The sequence below is a fragment of the Rhinoderma darwinii genome, chromosome 9 (assembly GCF_050947455.1).
Source record: "Rhinoderma darwinii isolate aRhiDar2 chromosome 9, aRhiDar2.hap1, whole genome shotgun sequence".
In the NCBI taxonomy this organism is placed as follows: Eukaryota; Metazoa; Chordata; class Amphibia; order Anura; family Rhinodermatidae; genus Rhinoderma; species Rhinoderma darwinii.
This window is the reverse complement of record NC_134695.1, coordinates 82039107-82056164: the sequence shown is the minus strand read 5'-3', so window position 1 is coordinate 82056164 and position 17058 is coordinate 82039107. Positions and strand designations below refer to the sequence as shown.

General features: G+C 43.5%; 1 protein-coding gene across 3 annotated transcripts in view; it reads right to left on the bottom strand.

Annotated features, from left to right (window-relative positions):
* The window catches only part of BANP (BTG3 associated nuclear protein), a 343815-nt gene that overhangs the window by 131035 nt on the left and 195722 nt on the right, over positions 1-17058 (bottom strand). The gene's annotated exons all lie outside the window — the stretch shown is intronic.

Genomic DNA, 17058 nt, shown 5'->3' with positions numbered 1-17058 from the left:
GTTCACAATTTATACTCAAAAATGCGGCTTAATTGCGGCTGCAAAAATACGGTCATGTCCAAGAGTCTAAATACAAATGCAGATTTGCCAAGTGGAGACACGACACTGATCAGAATGTACATATAGAGAAAGACATTTATATGCAAATCAAGGAAATAAAAAAGAAAAAAAAAAAAGAAAAAAAGAAAAATTTTTGGACTACAAACAATTTATAGCCAATTATTTGCATCTGTTGCAGATAAATGCAGTGCTTCTTATTACAGATACTAATGGAAGATAACAAGAGAGTGGACTCTCCAGCTTCCTGAGAATTAATACCAAAATTGATAGGGATTTACGTAATACGAATATTATCCCGGACCTTTAGGGATTGATCCCCAGACTTTACCACATACCAAAAAGTAAACTTCAGACTTCCCAGCACAATAAAAATTCCCCTCGAATGAGAGCGACTCTGCCCCCCCCCCCCTGAACCAACGCAACGTTAACTACATAACAACGGATAAATAAAAGCAACAATTGGACAAACATCATCATTGGTTATATAAGAGTCCGGGAAACTGCTCCCTGTACTCCAAACCAAGCGTGTCGCTTTTATATTTCATGGTAAATGAGAGCCGTTCCCTAAATCCCACCAGGACAGTAAATTAATAAGAAAGGCTTAAGCGTCTCTAACAAGGATCATGACAATCCTATATAAATGCTTTATGGGCTGTAACATCACACGATTAGCGGCGCACGTTCCGATCATGAAACTTTCATATTGGGATGTGGGGAGTGGATGGCAGATACTGTTTACACCCCAGATCATCTTCTGTTACAATCCCATAATGGGCCATAATTATTCCCGGTTTCAGTGATGAAATCATAAAATACGTCGCCGTTGATTCTGAAATTTGTATTATAAGAAACAGGTTTTGAGCATTAGGCTGTTCCACATTACACGCAGAACTGAAATCTTCACTAACATGACAATAGCCTGGAAAGTAACTACTAAACTCCGTCCTCATCTCATCAAGATCTAGGTCCGGCCAAACGGACATCCTGCCAGCGGAGCCGGTTCCCATTTGCTGCATTAACCCCTTGACGGTGACAGGATATTTCAGGGGTAATCGGTTCTGATCATGATCGTAACAATTTCCACGTGCGTTCAGTTATTATACGCTACAAGTATGTGACAACGCCATGTGTGAAAAATAGAAGATGCCTGGTAGATGTCCTGATGGTATAATGATGAATATCACGGAGGTTGCAGCTTTCTAATCCATAATAAACCATGCCGTCTGCATGTTTAATAACCCGGACGATGAATAATATATTATATGGGATTGAGAATTTACATTTTATTTTTTCTAGACTAAGGTCTTATTCAGACGAACGTGTTTTATATCTGTGCGCTGTCCGTTGAAATAACTGACATCACACAGACCCATGCAAATCAATGCGGCTATTCACACATACGTGATATTTTTTTATACTTTCATTTTTATTTGCCTTTTTCCAATTTTACATAATAACATTTCAATACAACATTGAACTTTGAAAAACAATTTAACATTTGCCAATATGTATCGACATCATTACCGTCACAAAATATTACACAGTAGACCGTCCATACAAGAACGAGTTTAGTTTACAATTCATTCCAACACATCGCCAACCATCCCATTCCACCCCACCATAAAGACCTGTGCAAGTAGTCTAACAATACCTGGTATTGTCCTAATATCTGTCTCCCTGATACCTCTAGGATATCTCCAATGCTCCCAAAGAACCACTAAGGTGTTCTCTTGCGTACCACGCTGTCTGTCGAAACGAGGACATCAATTCTCTGATCTCCTGATCATCACATACGTGATTTTTAACGCAGCGTGTGCCCGTTGCACGCAACTCACTGCAGCCCTATTTTAGACCGTTTTTGCAGACCACGTCACCCATTGAAGTCTATGGGTGCGGGAAAAACACGGACAGCACACGGACCATATCCGTGTGCGGTCTGTGTTTCACGCACCAGTTGGTAAAGGAATGCGGAGAGAAAAAAACAGAATGCAGAAACAGGACGTGAAAAACGGATAGCACACGGATGCCACATGGAAAGCACGCTGATGCGACACGCAACTGAAATGCATGAAATACGGTCGTTTTTTGCGGACGCAAAACGAACACGCTCGTCTGAATAAGGCCCAATAATGATGCACATACAATTATAATATTGTTATAAACAGCAGATAGTAATGTCCGGCAAAGTAAATCCCGGCATTATAACGTTTTGCGCAGGCTCGTGTCCATACTATAGTCTGAGCTCTGCATTTACATCTACTATAGAAATATAATGAGGACAGTGACCGGTATAGTAAGAGCAAAAGGATCCGACATCCTCTGGTGGGCAGTAGCAATAATAGATACAAGAAACCCTGACAAAGTGCAAACAGGACAATCAGGCTGGACGTGCCGTCCGTATTTTCTGCGTCACTTCCTTACACCAGTGATGGACTGACCTCGCACGTTCAGAAGTTCTGATAAACGCACGCTACATAATAATACATAACAAGTACAAAAGCCAACAAGAAATGATATATCTATAGCGAGCGAGCGATACCATACAGATTCTCATTTCCTCTGCGCCTTTGGAGCTCAGCAGTACCTGGCATTAATGAAAGGCAGTAAACTCCCACGTTACTACGAGACAACAGCTTGATTTTCATTATCTAACGCTATTTCCAGATTGTTGGCCTTATTTCAGGACACAATTAGAAGGCAGACGGAGGGGGGGGGATGTGCAGGGGGAGGTCAGCCGTCATATATGTGGAATGAACGAGGCTGTTTGATAGGTGGACGGGGACATCATTATTGAGCCCCCGGGGGACGTTCCGGCTGTAAACAAACCAGGAGTTTATTCTGTAAGACACGGCGCTCGACACGCTCTGTGTAAATAGAAAAATAAAAGTTTTGGCCTCTGTGGGATTATAAGCTGTCCCATAACTTCACACAGGGGTGTAGACACATCCAACAGCAAACATTGGCTTATTGTATTTCTCTCCCCGGGTGCTGTCCAACTTCTGTCAGAGTTGGTCGCTTGTGTTTAGACCCACACGATGTTGGTCTGGCCCCAAAAACACAATGACCTAATATAATAATAAACACAAGACTAACTACTGGCCATCTAATACCATCACTTATGCCAAGGGCTGCCACGTTGAAAGCGCCACGTATCAGAGGAAACAGCTTGCAATTAAAGGGGATTTCCGGTTTCAGCAAATTAAACTGATTAAATTCAGAGTATTAAAATCTCATATGTTTCAATATCTCTGCTTGTAGTCTTTGAATGGGAACTTTGTTTATTTGCAGAGGATGTAACAATCCCTGTAAGAGCATTTCATGGTGAGGACAGATATGGTCATCATCTAGAAGTAAACAATGAGCTCCTCAATCAATGACTGCAAGCAGAGATCTTGAAGCTCTTTTTGTGTGTTTTTAGTTGTATAACAAAGTAGGTCACCAGTCAGAAAAATGAGGTCTTTTGATTCTCTCTATGGATTTCCCAATGATTTTCAGTGAAACAAAACTGTTCTTATGGATCCAATTTGTCAGAAAGTAAAAAATAATGCAAAAAATCTTTCCCAGGGGGTGAATCTCTGAATCTGTGGTCAGCTGTGACAAAATACAGGAAAATCTGATACATCATATGTCGTGAATGTTGCTGCCCATACAATCACATCAACCATCCCTTTATGAGATTATCCTGTTACCTTTCATTCTGAGAAGAACTGAGGATAGCAAGACAGGGACGAGACAAAACTGAAAAAATATATCAATAAGCAGACAGAATAAATATAACGACCAACGGCAAGAGGACAATTAATAGCGTCGCATAAAACTATACAACAGGTCTATGGACAATGGAGAAATAAAACCCGCGGGCCGGGAGTCGTGCCACAATCATGATGCCCAGCAAATGGAGCAGCGACGCGCGGAGCATTGGGTTTGCTTTACTCCATAACTTCACAGCTGAATTGCTTCTCTGAGACAAACAGAACATAAATGTCTAATGGTTATAAAATAAAAATAAAAACTATGGAAAAAGTTGAAGAAAAGATAAAGTGCATATTATCTGAAAATGAAGTTTTTGCTGTTTTTGGCGGATTCTCTTTTGGCAAGATGTTTACCGTTGCATGCCTTGTGGATGTCACACCGAAGAGGGGGCAGGTTTCCCAGACTCCTGTCCAGGCCTGCCCTGCATGAGTTAGCAATATACGGGAAGAACGGCCTCTTTAATACAACTAGTAACTGTTCCTGGCATTGTCCAGTCAGGCAGACGTACCCAGGAGACCTGCGAGCGCGCTGCCAGGGAGGAACCCACAGCCGATACTGGGACAGTTATTACACGGCTGCTTAGACAGGAATTGAGAGCTCTATTACAGTAAAATTGACCAAAATTGCACCGGATTTTATTGGGCCAGAAATGGATTGACTTGGAGTTAATCACAGGATTTTCACTTCCCAAACAAATTGCTCCTAGTTAAGTCCATAGCGAAGCGTCGTCAACGGATAATGTAACAAAGTTTTAAAAAAAGGTGCCCAGAGAGTAACCCAATGGGTCTGTGAATCATTGTGTTATATAGAAAGACGCACATAAAACATGTACCGATTATCTGAAGGCAAAGTGGATTCAGCAGCTGCAGAAAAGTTTTATTCTTTTAGCTTTTTGCATAATTAAAACGGACTGTTTCCTAGATGTGATAGATCCCAGACATGTATCAGGTATAGACCGACTACAAGACTAATATAAAATACGCATTTGTAATTTTACAGCATTATGTTTCTGATTCCTTATCTAATAGTAACTCAGGGCCAATATACCAAGTAAGAAATGGACCAATACTGCGAACTCTAGAAAACGGACTGATACAAAAGGAAACCGTCCGAAATGTCCGGCGCCAGCAAGAAAAAGTCCAGGTGATTCAGCTTTTCGTAAGGAATTTTTTCACCTTTCATAGTTTGCCGGATGGTTGGATTTACCTTCCTCTGGTCCACATATCTGATCAGACAACGATGCTACTGTTTAAATTTATATTTGTATTTAAAGGGGTTCTCCGCTTTGGACAATTCCTACTGGTTAGAAAGGCCCCTTGACAATAAGCTGATCACAAAGTGTTGTCCTGCTGGGACCTCCAGCGATCATCTGTAATCTGTGGGGAAACCCGGCAGTAAGTGTTCCGTTTCCCTACAGTGCCACCACAGGGGAAATGAGGTATTACAGTGTCCATTCATATCAAAGAGTTGTCTGTGTAATAGAGGATAGGACAGGTCCTCCAGAGAGAGAGACGCTCTATGTAACCGCTCTCCACTCCGACAAATAGATGAGGATCCTGAACATAATTCCCTAATAAGGTAGATTAAAAATTGGTTTTCGCAACTGGACAACCCCTTTAAAGAGAAAATAAACCTTTTTTTTTTTTTATAAGAAGAGACATATCAGGAAATAACATTGGTAGGGATCTATGGGCTTGAACCCCCAACAGTTCCCAGAATGAAGGGACTGCAGCCCTATGTAATGTGCTCAAATCCTTTCAGCACTGAACAAAGTTTCCCAATATTTGGCATCTCTGACACAACACATTTCTTCAGATACAGAACAAGCCAATTAAAGCGTAACTACAACTATCGGCACTTGAACAGTGAATTAGAGAGTCCCAGGTTATGTCATCTCTGAAGAGGTTTGGGTACATTTGGTACATAGTTGGGCAGCCACCATGTGCTGGAAATTTTTGGGATTTCAGCTCATACAACCATTGATGATGTTATCTTTTGACACGTTGCATGCGAACTTACCCTTTAAATGTGCCACGTAAGAACAGAACATTTCTAGTCATTCACTACCAACTCTCAGGTAAAGTCATAAGTCACGCACAGAACCACGAAAATGACGCAGAGACAACTCTATGTGAGGACAACTTTACCACTAATAAAACTTTTACTGTCCATATGATGACCAGATTCACGGGTAGAATAGAAAACACATGGGTTTTCCAGTCTAGAGATCTCTTCAGTCATTTGGTCGGGAATCAAACTTTACAATATACACACATATGGGAAATGTGCCGAGCATGCCGTGACTCAACGTATCTCACAAGGAATCTCTGTAAACAATTAGCAAAAAAATAAAAGTCAGAAATGATGGATGCAATTATGAACACTTTTACTTTTTAATTACTACTCAACCGATGGTGTCGGGATAAAGTCAGCGACAATATAGAGCTCCTTGTGGGTGAAGATAAATACCGGCGGCTTCAGAGGATGAACTAGTGACCCGATGCCCGTAATAATAATGATGAGAACAACCTTAACCCTTAGACATTCGCTATAATACTAAACAGCAATAATGTCATGTCTTAAGGTTGGGGGGGGGGGGGGGTTAAGGTCAATTAAGTGGCATTACATTGGTTCCCCGTAGATAAGTGGCAACAGATGTATTTGGTAGCCGCTCTTTGCTCTCTATTGCACCAGAATTCTAGAAGTAATGTGCAAAGGTTGGCTTCAAATATTGAATGTCTATGGCGGGCTGTGTCCTGTTCCGAAAAAATAATTTTAAAATCAGTCACGGCTTCTCTGTCAGCAGACATTGGCCGTTTTATGGCAGCCTGCGCCTACAGGATTTTTGCAGCAGTTTGGTTTATGACTCCTGGTGTCTTGCAGTTACCAAGACTAATATAAATACGTGTACAGATATATGCACGCAGGCACTCCTCTGCTGTTCATCCTTTCCACATCCTATATGGCCAAGTCCAGCTTCCACAGGTGCCAAGCTAGAGACGGACGACCCGTAATGGAGCCATAAATGAAGGTGTGGCTGTGATGAATTGTTCGCCTGCTGCCAACATGAGCACATCTGATTTGTCCTTTTATTGTAGAATAGACTTGTAAACCCCAAGGTATCATTTCTGTCTGGCAGCAAATTACAATCCAAGCTGTGCAGGTTCATTCCATTTCTGTGCCTAGTGATTGTATGGATGCGAGTATGAACAGAATGATCCTCCGAGGGACGTTATGAGACCGGACTGAACACTAAATCTAAACTGTTCCGTACTGCTGCGCTACCAGGAATTAGTCACCCACGTGACTAAGACCATACGAAAAATGAAGACGTTTTGATGGAGTTTTATTCCTTAGAGTTTCCAAAACTGCAGAATGTGGCAACTGGATTACAAGTAAATTATAAGTGGAGAAGGAAATACAATGTACATAGAATTGTTGAGATGTAAGTAGTGTTGTAATGTTGGCTGTAGAATTTTTATTATTTTTTTAAACTCCTCCTGACCTAATACTTTTTGCAGCTGAGGATTTGTTACAATTGTATTCAGCCTAAAAACACTCCGTGAGCTAAACAAATCAGGCAGCAAAAAAATCACTCTCCTGTCCTAAATGCTACAATGTATCAGTGGTGATAAAAAGTTTTGGGTAATAGACCCAGATATAGACCCTGCCAATATTAGGAATGTGTATATAGTTCTAGGCCTTGGCTTAGGCTCAGCTCATGTGCAATTAGAACAAAAACCACAACACATAGCCAAAATCCAACATGACAGATGAATCTTTCCACAGATATCTGATCGGCTTCTGTCACGTTCGTTCGTGTGAAGAAGAAGGCGGCTACGACAGTTGCCAGAAAATGGTCTAAATCTATCTTTTTGGCCGTCCAAAATCTCTAGTCTATGGCCAGCTTAAGTAATTGTGGCCACGATAATGAGAATTAGGAGTTAAGATGAGCCTCAGATATGAAAATGTTGATACAGCGTGCGCGCGCGCGCGCTCTTCTATTCTTCCAGGCTCCTGAACGGCAGCAAGGAATTATTGGGGCTCCCTCCATGCTGTGTCAGTATTGACACCCTTGTGTGCCTTTCCCTCCTCCCGGGGTCAGATAAGTAAAGCTCACGCTTTGTCCGGCCATAGCTCTCAGGTGAACTACTTAAAAAATGTAAACGACACAGGAGTCTCTAAGGCGCTGTCCTCACATCTGCACCGTGGCTCCTGTTTATAATGGAAGCCACGAATCAGTGCCGGTTGTATCAAATTCTACCAGCGCCAAACGATTTACAATTTGGTCCGATATATTCCGCCGAGTTGTCCGTCATTTGACGGGAAAAGTACCACCATATGCAGCGCTATTTTGCCTGTCAAATTTGACAGAATCTTCAACGGAGGCTCAGACGTACACGTGAACCACGTCTCAGATTGGTGAAGACGTGACTATAATGTTGTAGTGTTTGGCATTAGAATAAAGTGCGTCTAGCTCAGATCCTTCAGTCAGTAATGAAGTGTGATTTACCCGATCTGCAAGTTTACAGGATTAGGTCACAATCCAAGAATGTTTAGTCACGACCCTGATTCATAAAAATGTTTTTATAGAAGCTTGGGTTGAAAAAAAAAAAAAAAAAAGATATATATAAAAAAAAAAAAAATCTGCCCATTCACAGAAACAGCGTTGTGGTCGCCGAGAAATCCAAAGAAATGATTTATACCACAAGGAAAACAAAACTACAAATATTTCGTTTTACAGTAAAAATATAAAAAAACATTACATATAAAGTCTGTAAATATCCCCTAATGATGGCTCATACAGAAGCGCCTTGACTTGGATTTGGCTTTCATGATTATTTTCTTAATATCCCACTGAACATGACAAACTGCTCTGGCAGAAAACTTAATTTGTCTTGAAAGGTAAACTCTGGCAATTGCTGTTTGGGAATGGACGGCAGTCACAGAAGGCATTGACGGAGCCTCAGATTCCGGTTTCGTCTTTCCTACAGAGGATGGGACGTCTTTACGGATTCCTCCTATTAATAAGAGGATAAGTGGCTTTTTGAGTCACAGTTAAATACGCGTTTACTGAGGCACCTACAAGACTAACAGAAGTGTGTGCACATGAAGATTCATATTTATACACTTACAGATTTTTTTTTGTGCTCCCTAGACATCCTGTTACATAAGCCCTTTCCAGAGCATCTCAGAAATCCATCTGGATGGCAAGAAACCTTCACACCGGACGCCAAGACAAACAAGGTTATTATGAATCACCAACAGGAGCTTCATCTCTTCCAAGGGTCCTTGTGGCTTCTTGAGAGAAGCTTAAATGGGACATGTCACCTAGCTGTAGTAATTCTAAGGCCTCTTCCTGAAGGAATGAAGACAAATTAACCTCTTTGATGATCTGGAGTCCGGCAATGTTCATAACGGAGAATTCTTACCAAAAACTGGTGCCGCAGCTGCCAACCTCTGCAGCAAGTTTGCATAATAGTTTTCAACCCTGATACGACATATTTATCTGGAGACTTTCACAGCTGCAGAAGAAAACCTGTAGTGGAAAGTCTTCAAAGTCACGATAACTTCTGCAACGCACCTTTATACACAGCAGAACCCGCTAACAGGCCACATTTTTTTTTGCGATAATCCTGAATAAGCACTTGGTGAAAGACTCAATAAGACTGAACCAGTGGTTGAGTCACCTGTCAGCACATGGATCCCCCTTGAGTCTGGAAGAGAAGTTGTACAAGCTCTTTGCATTAAAGCAATGTAAGTATCTATATACATACACACGTACATACATATATTCATAGAGCAGCAGCTGCACAGCAAACCTGCCACCACAATGAGGACGTCAATTACTGCTGAGCCCGTCACCTTCTGCTCACGTTACAAACAACGCTATTTATAAATTACAAACTTTGTAATTTACAAGTATTTAAAAATATTAGAGACAAACATTGTATTTGGACATACGTGAGTGTATGTATTCAAAGAGTAACTAAACTTTCAGAAAACTTCTGACATCATAGTGACATGTCAGGAGTTTTGATCAGTGGGGTTCGGAGCACTGAGACCCCCACCGATCGCTAGAACGAAGAGGCAGGAGAGCTCAGGTGAGCGCTGAGTCGCTTGGTTACTGATCGGCTTTTCTCAGAAAGTCGATGTAATGGCGTACGAACCTAATACAAAGTCTATCATCCTGTACACCAAATTCTCGGCTTCCCGAGAAAAGCCGATCAGAAACCAAGCGGCTCAGCGCTCACCTGCTCGGCGCTTCTACTGCTTCGTTCTAGCGATCGGTGGGGGTCTCAGTGCTCGGACACCCACCGATCAAAACTTCTGACAGGTCAGAAGTTTTCTGAAAGTTTAGTTACCCTTTAAGGGTATGTTCCCTGCAGCAGAAATGCTGCAGATTTTCTGTCCGAATTTGCGGGTGGAAAATCTGCAGCATATTACAGTAGCAGCAAAGTGGATGAGATGTTAACAAATCTCATCAACACGCTGAGGAAAACTTCTGCGCAATTGACCCGCGGAACAGATGTTAAAATCTGAATTTTCACCGCAGATTTAAGAGGGGTGAAATCCGCAACAAATTCCACAGCAAAATCCGCATGTGCAGCAGATTGATTTTTGGCCGATATTTCAGCAACGTGTGAAAGTGGCCTAACACACCAAAGACTCGGACAACAGCCCTGGTATTATCTACCTGTCTGTACCAGGTAAGGTGCTACGTCTGCCTGCCATTAAATATTACCACTGTGAATAAACAGGTAAAGTAAACTTTAGCCTCCCTCCCTCCAAAACCCTATTGCTTATTGAGCAGCTCCCTAAAATGTAAGTATAGGTTAAAGCTGAACACAGGGCGGTAGAGGAACCGCTTTCCCTGCTTGCTTTTACTGGCCGACTCCTGGATTCCACTTTCTGTTGTCGATGTCCACAGTGTATGGTCATAAATTGGGGATAACACTTTGTAATGAGCAACACTAAAGTTTTATACTGGAGCGTGGTGACCCAATGTCCTATACTTTGTAACATTTCCCTTTTATTGCATTCATTCATTGGATAAAGTTGAGAACATTGTGGCTTTTAATTGAGCGCTGAGGAGCAAAGTAATGAACTTGGCAGAGATCTATCGAGAACAGTCGCTTCTTTTGATAATATTTTCCTTTTTATAACTGTAATAGTAATTCCAATCAAAACAGAAGGGAACACAAAGAACAGGAACTAACGGAGGGGAAGCCAATGTCATCGCCAGATTGTGCACAGATAGATCACAGCATTTCTTATATGTCGACTTTATAGATTTTTTTTTTGTTTGTAATAAATTCTGCTTTGGGTCACACTGAACAGCGATAGCGTCTCTGCTTATGGGAAGAAAACTTCCTAGTAATCAACTATCCCACAAAGACAGAGTAAAGGTAACCTCTTATAAAACGCTATCGTCAGAGCCCGTGTATGCAGTGCATTGGGTCATAGGTCCACAGGGCACAACTAAAAAGTCTAACATAACCAGAATTCCTCCTGGAAACAGCGCCACTCTTGTCCATGGGCTGTGTTTGATATTGCAATTTAGTTTCATTCACCTGAATGGGGCTGAGCTGCAATACCAGCCATAGCCCATGGACAAGGGGAGCGCTATTTCTAGAAAAAGGAGCAGTTATGTTTCTCTAATCTCACACAACCCATTTAATTAATGCAAAATATAATTTTTTGGGCAAAAGCAGTCACCTGTCTGCTCGTCCTCCTTCCCTCGGGTGATCACGGTTTATTGTGCTATATCCTGTTATGCTATTTTTTGCGTTAAAGACTTAGAAGGTGAGGAGGGTGGGCAAGATGCCCGTGTTTGATCTGCTGAGTTTCCGATCTGCCTCTTGCTGTCAAGACTCAACCTCATCCCCCTATGGATAATTTTTTTATGCTTTGGCCGGCTCCGACTTTTGGCCAGTCACCGTTCTGGAGTCGTTTCTGCCTAATGGAACATTACAACAGACACCCTGTTATAATAACCACTCCTGAGAAAGGTGGGACAGAATGGCAAGAACATACGGGACAAGTCTTAAGACCTGTGAGCTGCGCCAGGGTGTCACAATTGGCAAAAACTCGGAATAGCTGAAACCTAAAGACGACGAATGAAGAGAGATCTACTGCAGAGAGAAACTGCAACTGAAATCTCAAGTACATCACATCAGTGCCTTCTATTTTGCACAGAGCTGATAATTCTTATACAGAAGGTTTACACACAGTCTTATAGTCCACGTCTGCAGTACAGGAGACCTGTGCGAGTATAGGCCGCATTTGACCTGACACAGAGATTGGCCTCTGAAATAATAATAGTAATAAACTAGAAGTCAAAAAATCTATGCAGCTGCAATTTAAATCTGGGGCTTTAGGACTGGAGGGGCAGCCGTGGCATCCAGGAAAAGAATGAACGAAGAGGTGGCCATTCTGTTCTATGGGAGTTATGACAACAGCTGAAAGCGTTCACCTCTTCATTCATTCTCCACCTGATGCTAAGAATATGCCATAAATTTCTGTAATGGGAATACCCTTTTAAAGGAGTTATCCAGGATTTTGAAATTGATGGCCTATCCTTAGGATAAGTCATCAATATTAGATTTGTGGGGGTCCTACTCTCCGCACCACCGCCAATCAGCTGTGTCACAGACCGCCGCCGCTCCTTACCTGGCGACGCCCCGACCACAGTCCGTGGTCTTCTTGCCCGCGTCTCCCTCCTAGGAGACGCCAGCACTCATGGTTGTCTGGTCCTGCTCTCACTGACTGGTAAGGTGCTTGCGCGGTCCCGGCCTTAAAGGGCCAGCACGCGCACATGTTTAAAGTTCCCTAATCAACCCCTGCCATCCTGGACTATAAGGCCATGTACACACTGAGTTTTTTTACGCGGAAACCGCGCCGCAAAACTCGTCAAAAACGGCCCGAAAATGCCTCCCATTGATTTCAAAGAGAGGCGGGGGAGGTTTTCTCCTGCGAGCGGTAAAACCGCTTTGCGGGAGAAAGGAGGGGCATGCCCCATCTTCGGGCATTTACGCCTCTGACCTCCCATTGACTTCAGTGGGAGGCAGAGAAAGAGTATTTCGCTGCGTTTTATGCCCCCGGCGCTCAATGGCCACGGGCGGAAAACGCAGCGAAAATCGTCGTGCAGGGAGAGGAAAATCTGCCTCAAACTTCCAAACTGAATTTTGAGGCAGAAATTCCGCCTGCAAAAAAACTCAGTGTGAACATAGCCTAAGAGGGGCTCTACCCTTCATTACGTTTCATTTTAACTTTAATGCGCTGGATCATCGCTTCCCCTCCTTTCCTGCTTCAACGCCGCGTGCCGTCGCGGCGATCCTGGCGCTGTCTGGGGTCGAAACCTGCTAAATTGTGAGCTGGAGGATTTCTCCATACATTTTTCCTTCCATTCTCTGCCTGAGCGTTGTTGTAGTTTTCCCATGTCTGTATTGCAAACGTTCCCTTAGTGTGTTCCTGCTCCCAGTGTTCCCGTGTCCTGTCTCCTATATCCTGTATCCCGTGCTGTGCCTTGTTTCCGAGCCTGTGTAGTACCGGAGCTGTACCTTGCCTTGCCTGCCGGAATTCTCAACGTCGGCGGTCGCCTGTCCTTCTGGATACCATCCGCCACGTCTGGCGCAACCCACCACCTCCAGCCCCATCTGTGCCAGAGCCATTGCCGCCCTCTGGACTATCCCAGGTACCCGTGTGCTACACTCCTACCATAGACTGTGCGTAGACTGAGTTGGTCAGCTGCCTCTCCGCTGCGGCGGAGCGGCCTAGTGGGTCCACATACCCCTATATCGTGACAAGCTGTTTGAAGGTTCAGCGGCGCTCATGCGATCGCTACAGCCACATCATTGTTTACATCGGTTTCAGCCTGGTTTGTACTTGTACACTTGTTGCTATCAGAGTGGCTGTGTCTGGTATTGAAGCGTTGTTCCATTCATTTAAATGGGACATTTAGGGAAAAAAAAACCTCAAGGTTTATTCTTTTTTGGAATATCTTCTGAATCTAGTACGACGCTGAAGTCTATGAATATTCAATCATTGAGATTTACTGTGTCCAGTGATTGACTTTTTGTACTTGGTTTAGTAATTGGGATAAAGCCCATGATGACAATACACAGCGAGCGTGTATCCCGCCACCAACACTAGATCTATTCTGCAGATCCCAGATAACTTTCTAGAAGATTAATATGAAATCCAGGTATAAGTGTTTCTCCATGTGCTGTGATGAATGGATTTTCAAGAAAACGTCTCATCCTCAGATGTCAATAACTACAACGTCCAACAGATTTTCCTACGCAGAGAGTTCGCGACTCTGTAGGTGGCCGGAGCCACTGACCAATCCAACACAAGACAAGTTCATTGATATGAAATAAAACAAAAAGGCGGAAGAATAACAAGCAGCGAGGATTAATCTTCTATGAAATATTTCTGCTTTCCACAACATATAATATTTCCAAGTTGTTCCATTTAGTAGGGTTCAACGTTGCAATGGGATGACCTCACCAATTATCCGAGCGTTCAACCAGAAAATAAAAGTTCCTGAGCTGTTCTTTTCTCAAGTTTCTAAAAAGTCTATTCAATCGCTTTTTATTCATGGTATATTTCGGTGTTGCAGTGGAAGCGCGGTTCTTGCCGCGAGGCCGAGCACCGCAAAACAAAAAACACACGCGGTTATTATAGTGAAGAGGAAACAACAGCTCAGCCATGTAGAGGTAGACCACGCAAAATCCCAGATCGGGGCGCCGCCAAATGCAAAGCCTAAGATCACCATCCACAATGCCAAGCGGCGGCTGGAGTTGTGTAAAGCACATTGTCACGGGACTCTAGAGCGGCGTGTTGTCTGGAGCGATGAATCACAGTTCACTACATGGCAGTCTGATGGAAGGATCTGGGTTTAGCGGAGGCCAGGAGAACGTTACCTACCAGAATACATAGTGCATACTGTAACAGGTGGAGGAGCAGTAATGGTCTGGAGCGGTTTTTCAGGGTTTGGCCCCTTATTTCCAGTGAAGTGTAGCTTCCAACTTTGTGGTAACAGATCAGAGTTCAGCCCTTTCCTGTTCTAGCATGACTGCGCCGCCACGCACAAAGCGAGCTCCATAAAGACATGGAGTAAGGGGCTGCACCACGAAACCATCCAACACCTTTGGGATGAGTTGGAATGCCAATTGCTAGCTACACCTTCCCCAATATCAGCACTTGAATTCAAACAAATTCCCACAGATACCCCAAAATCTTGTGGAAAGCCTTTATACGCGCAAAAAGGACCCAACTTCATATTTACCCTGATTGTTGTGGAATGGGATGCCCAACAAGCTCATACGTAGATGTGATGGTCAGTGGTCCTCATACTTTTGCCCATATACTGTATCTCTTTATAAGGGCCTGTTCACACTACCGTTCGCTTTCCGTTCCGGGGTTCCGTCTGAGGTTTCCGTCGGGTGAACCCCGCAACGGAAAGTGAAAGTGAAACCACAGCTTCCGTTTCAGTCACCATTGATATCAATGGTGACGGAAACATCGCTAATGGTTTCCGTTCGTCACCATTCCGGCAGGTTTCCGGTTTTCTGACGGAATCAATAGCGGAGTCGACTGTGCTATTTATTCCGTCGGAAAACCGGAAACCTGCCGGAATGGTGACGAACGAAAACCATTAGCGATGTTTCCGTCACCATTGATATCAAAGGTGACTGAAACGGAAGCTGTGGTTTCACTTTCACTTTACGTTGCGGGGTTCACCCGACGGAAACCTCAGACGGAACCCCGGAACGGAAAGCGAAAGGTGATATGAACAGGCCCTAATAAAGATGGGTGACGACAAATGTGTCCGACGATACAGTTCTTACAGAGTGTGTCATTTGTCAGCTTTGCCCGATTCATAAATAGGAAATGTGATTAGTTATTCAGCGATATGGGAGTGGGGGATGGGGACTCAGTATATCTGGACATGTGCAACATCCTGAAAACCTGGGTTGCAGAGACAAAAAATTAATGTAACATCACATACACAAAATATTACGACATTAACACATGGTGAAATAAAAAGCTGAGAGCCGCCGCGTCAAGGAGCTCATCACTGGTCAAATAACACCAACAGAAAGGGGAGACCGCTCTACCACATGTTCACGATGCAATTTGGCACCAGCGTGTACACAACGCGGCCTGCTGACAGTGACCCGCACTCCACCCACCTGCCTGACAGATGAGCAGCCACAGAAGGAAGCCTCTGTTTCTGCGGCCTTTCGAAGTCAGCCGAGGTTCAAGCACATTACGATGTTATGGCCTATCAAAATAAGAATCGCTCCCAGTAGGGAAAACAACACCTTTGGTGGGAAGGATAGAAGGAAGACTCGAAATATTCAGCCTTTTGTACAAGAAGCTCTCGTGAATTGCAAATGCTTTGGCCTCTGTCCAGATGTTTTGTTAGAAATACTACATTTAATTTATTCTGGCCGAGGTCCCTCTATTCAAGATCGCTGACGGGTATTTTATTGCTGTCCCCGGTGAACTGCAGCTTAATATATGAAGTCAAGGAAGCGGTGATTGACACTGAGCGGTTTAATCCAATAAGGAAGGGGTTTTCCTACATCTATAAAGATTTGTACCATGTATATTTTCCTTCTCATGCTATAAACAAATATCCTGCAGCAGCTACTGAGCAAAACCGCGTCATCAATCCACATGGAGGTGTCAGGACTTGACTCTTGTGCCGGCGGATGTACAACTGACCTGGGATGCCGCCATTCATACCTAAAATAACAGGCAAGGCTCGGGTCCTGTTTGGGCAATCATACGCGGGGTTATACGAGACAGCGGAGATTGTCCTTCGCCATAATAGACCAGTAACCGGCACATGTGGCTTTAGGTAGGTTTTATTCCCACACAAAACAACATTGTGAACAATGTAAAAAGTGATTTACATTGACGCAGCTCATGTAGAGTGCCCCCTGTAGGACGTGGAGGGGAACACACTTGGACATCTCCAGTCATGTGTCAATCTCTTCCATCTGTCCCTTTTCCTACAGTCTGTAGATTAGCACAAAAATGGGACAGAGGAATGGAAGAAGGTTAAGGCGGCCATACGCATGAGCTAACGTTTCTTTTTTCCGACAGCTATTTATCCTGAATTCCCCATGCTCGGCTGAGTGTACATGTCTATTGCAATGGGGAGAGGGGAATAAGCTGCTGCCATTTACCTCTGGCAGGGACTTATCTTCCACCAGAACAAAGTATTGG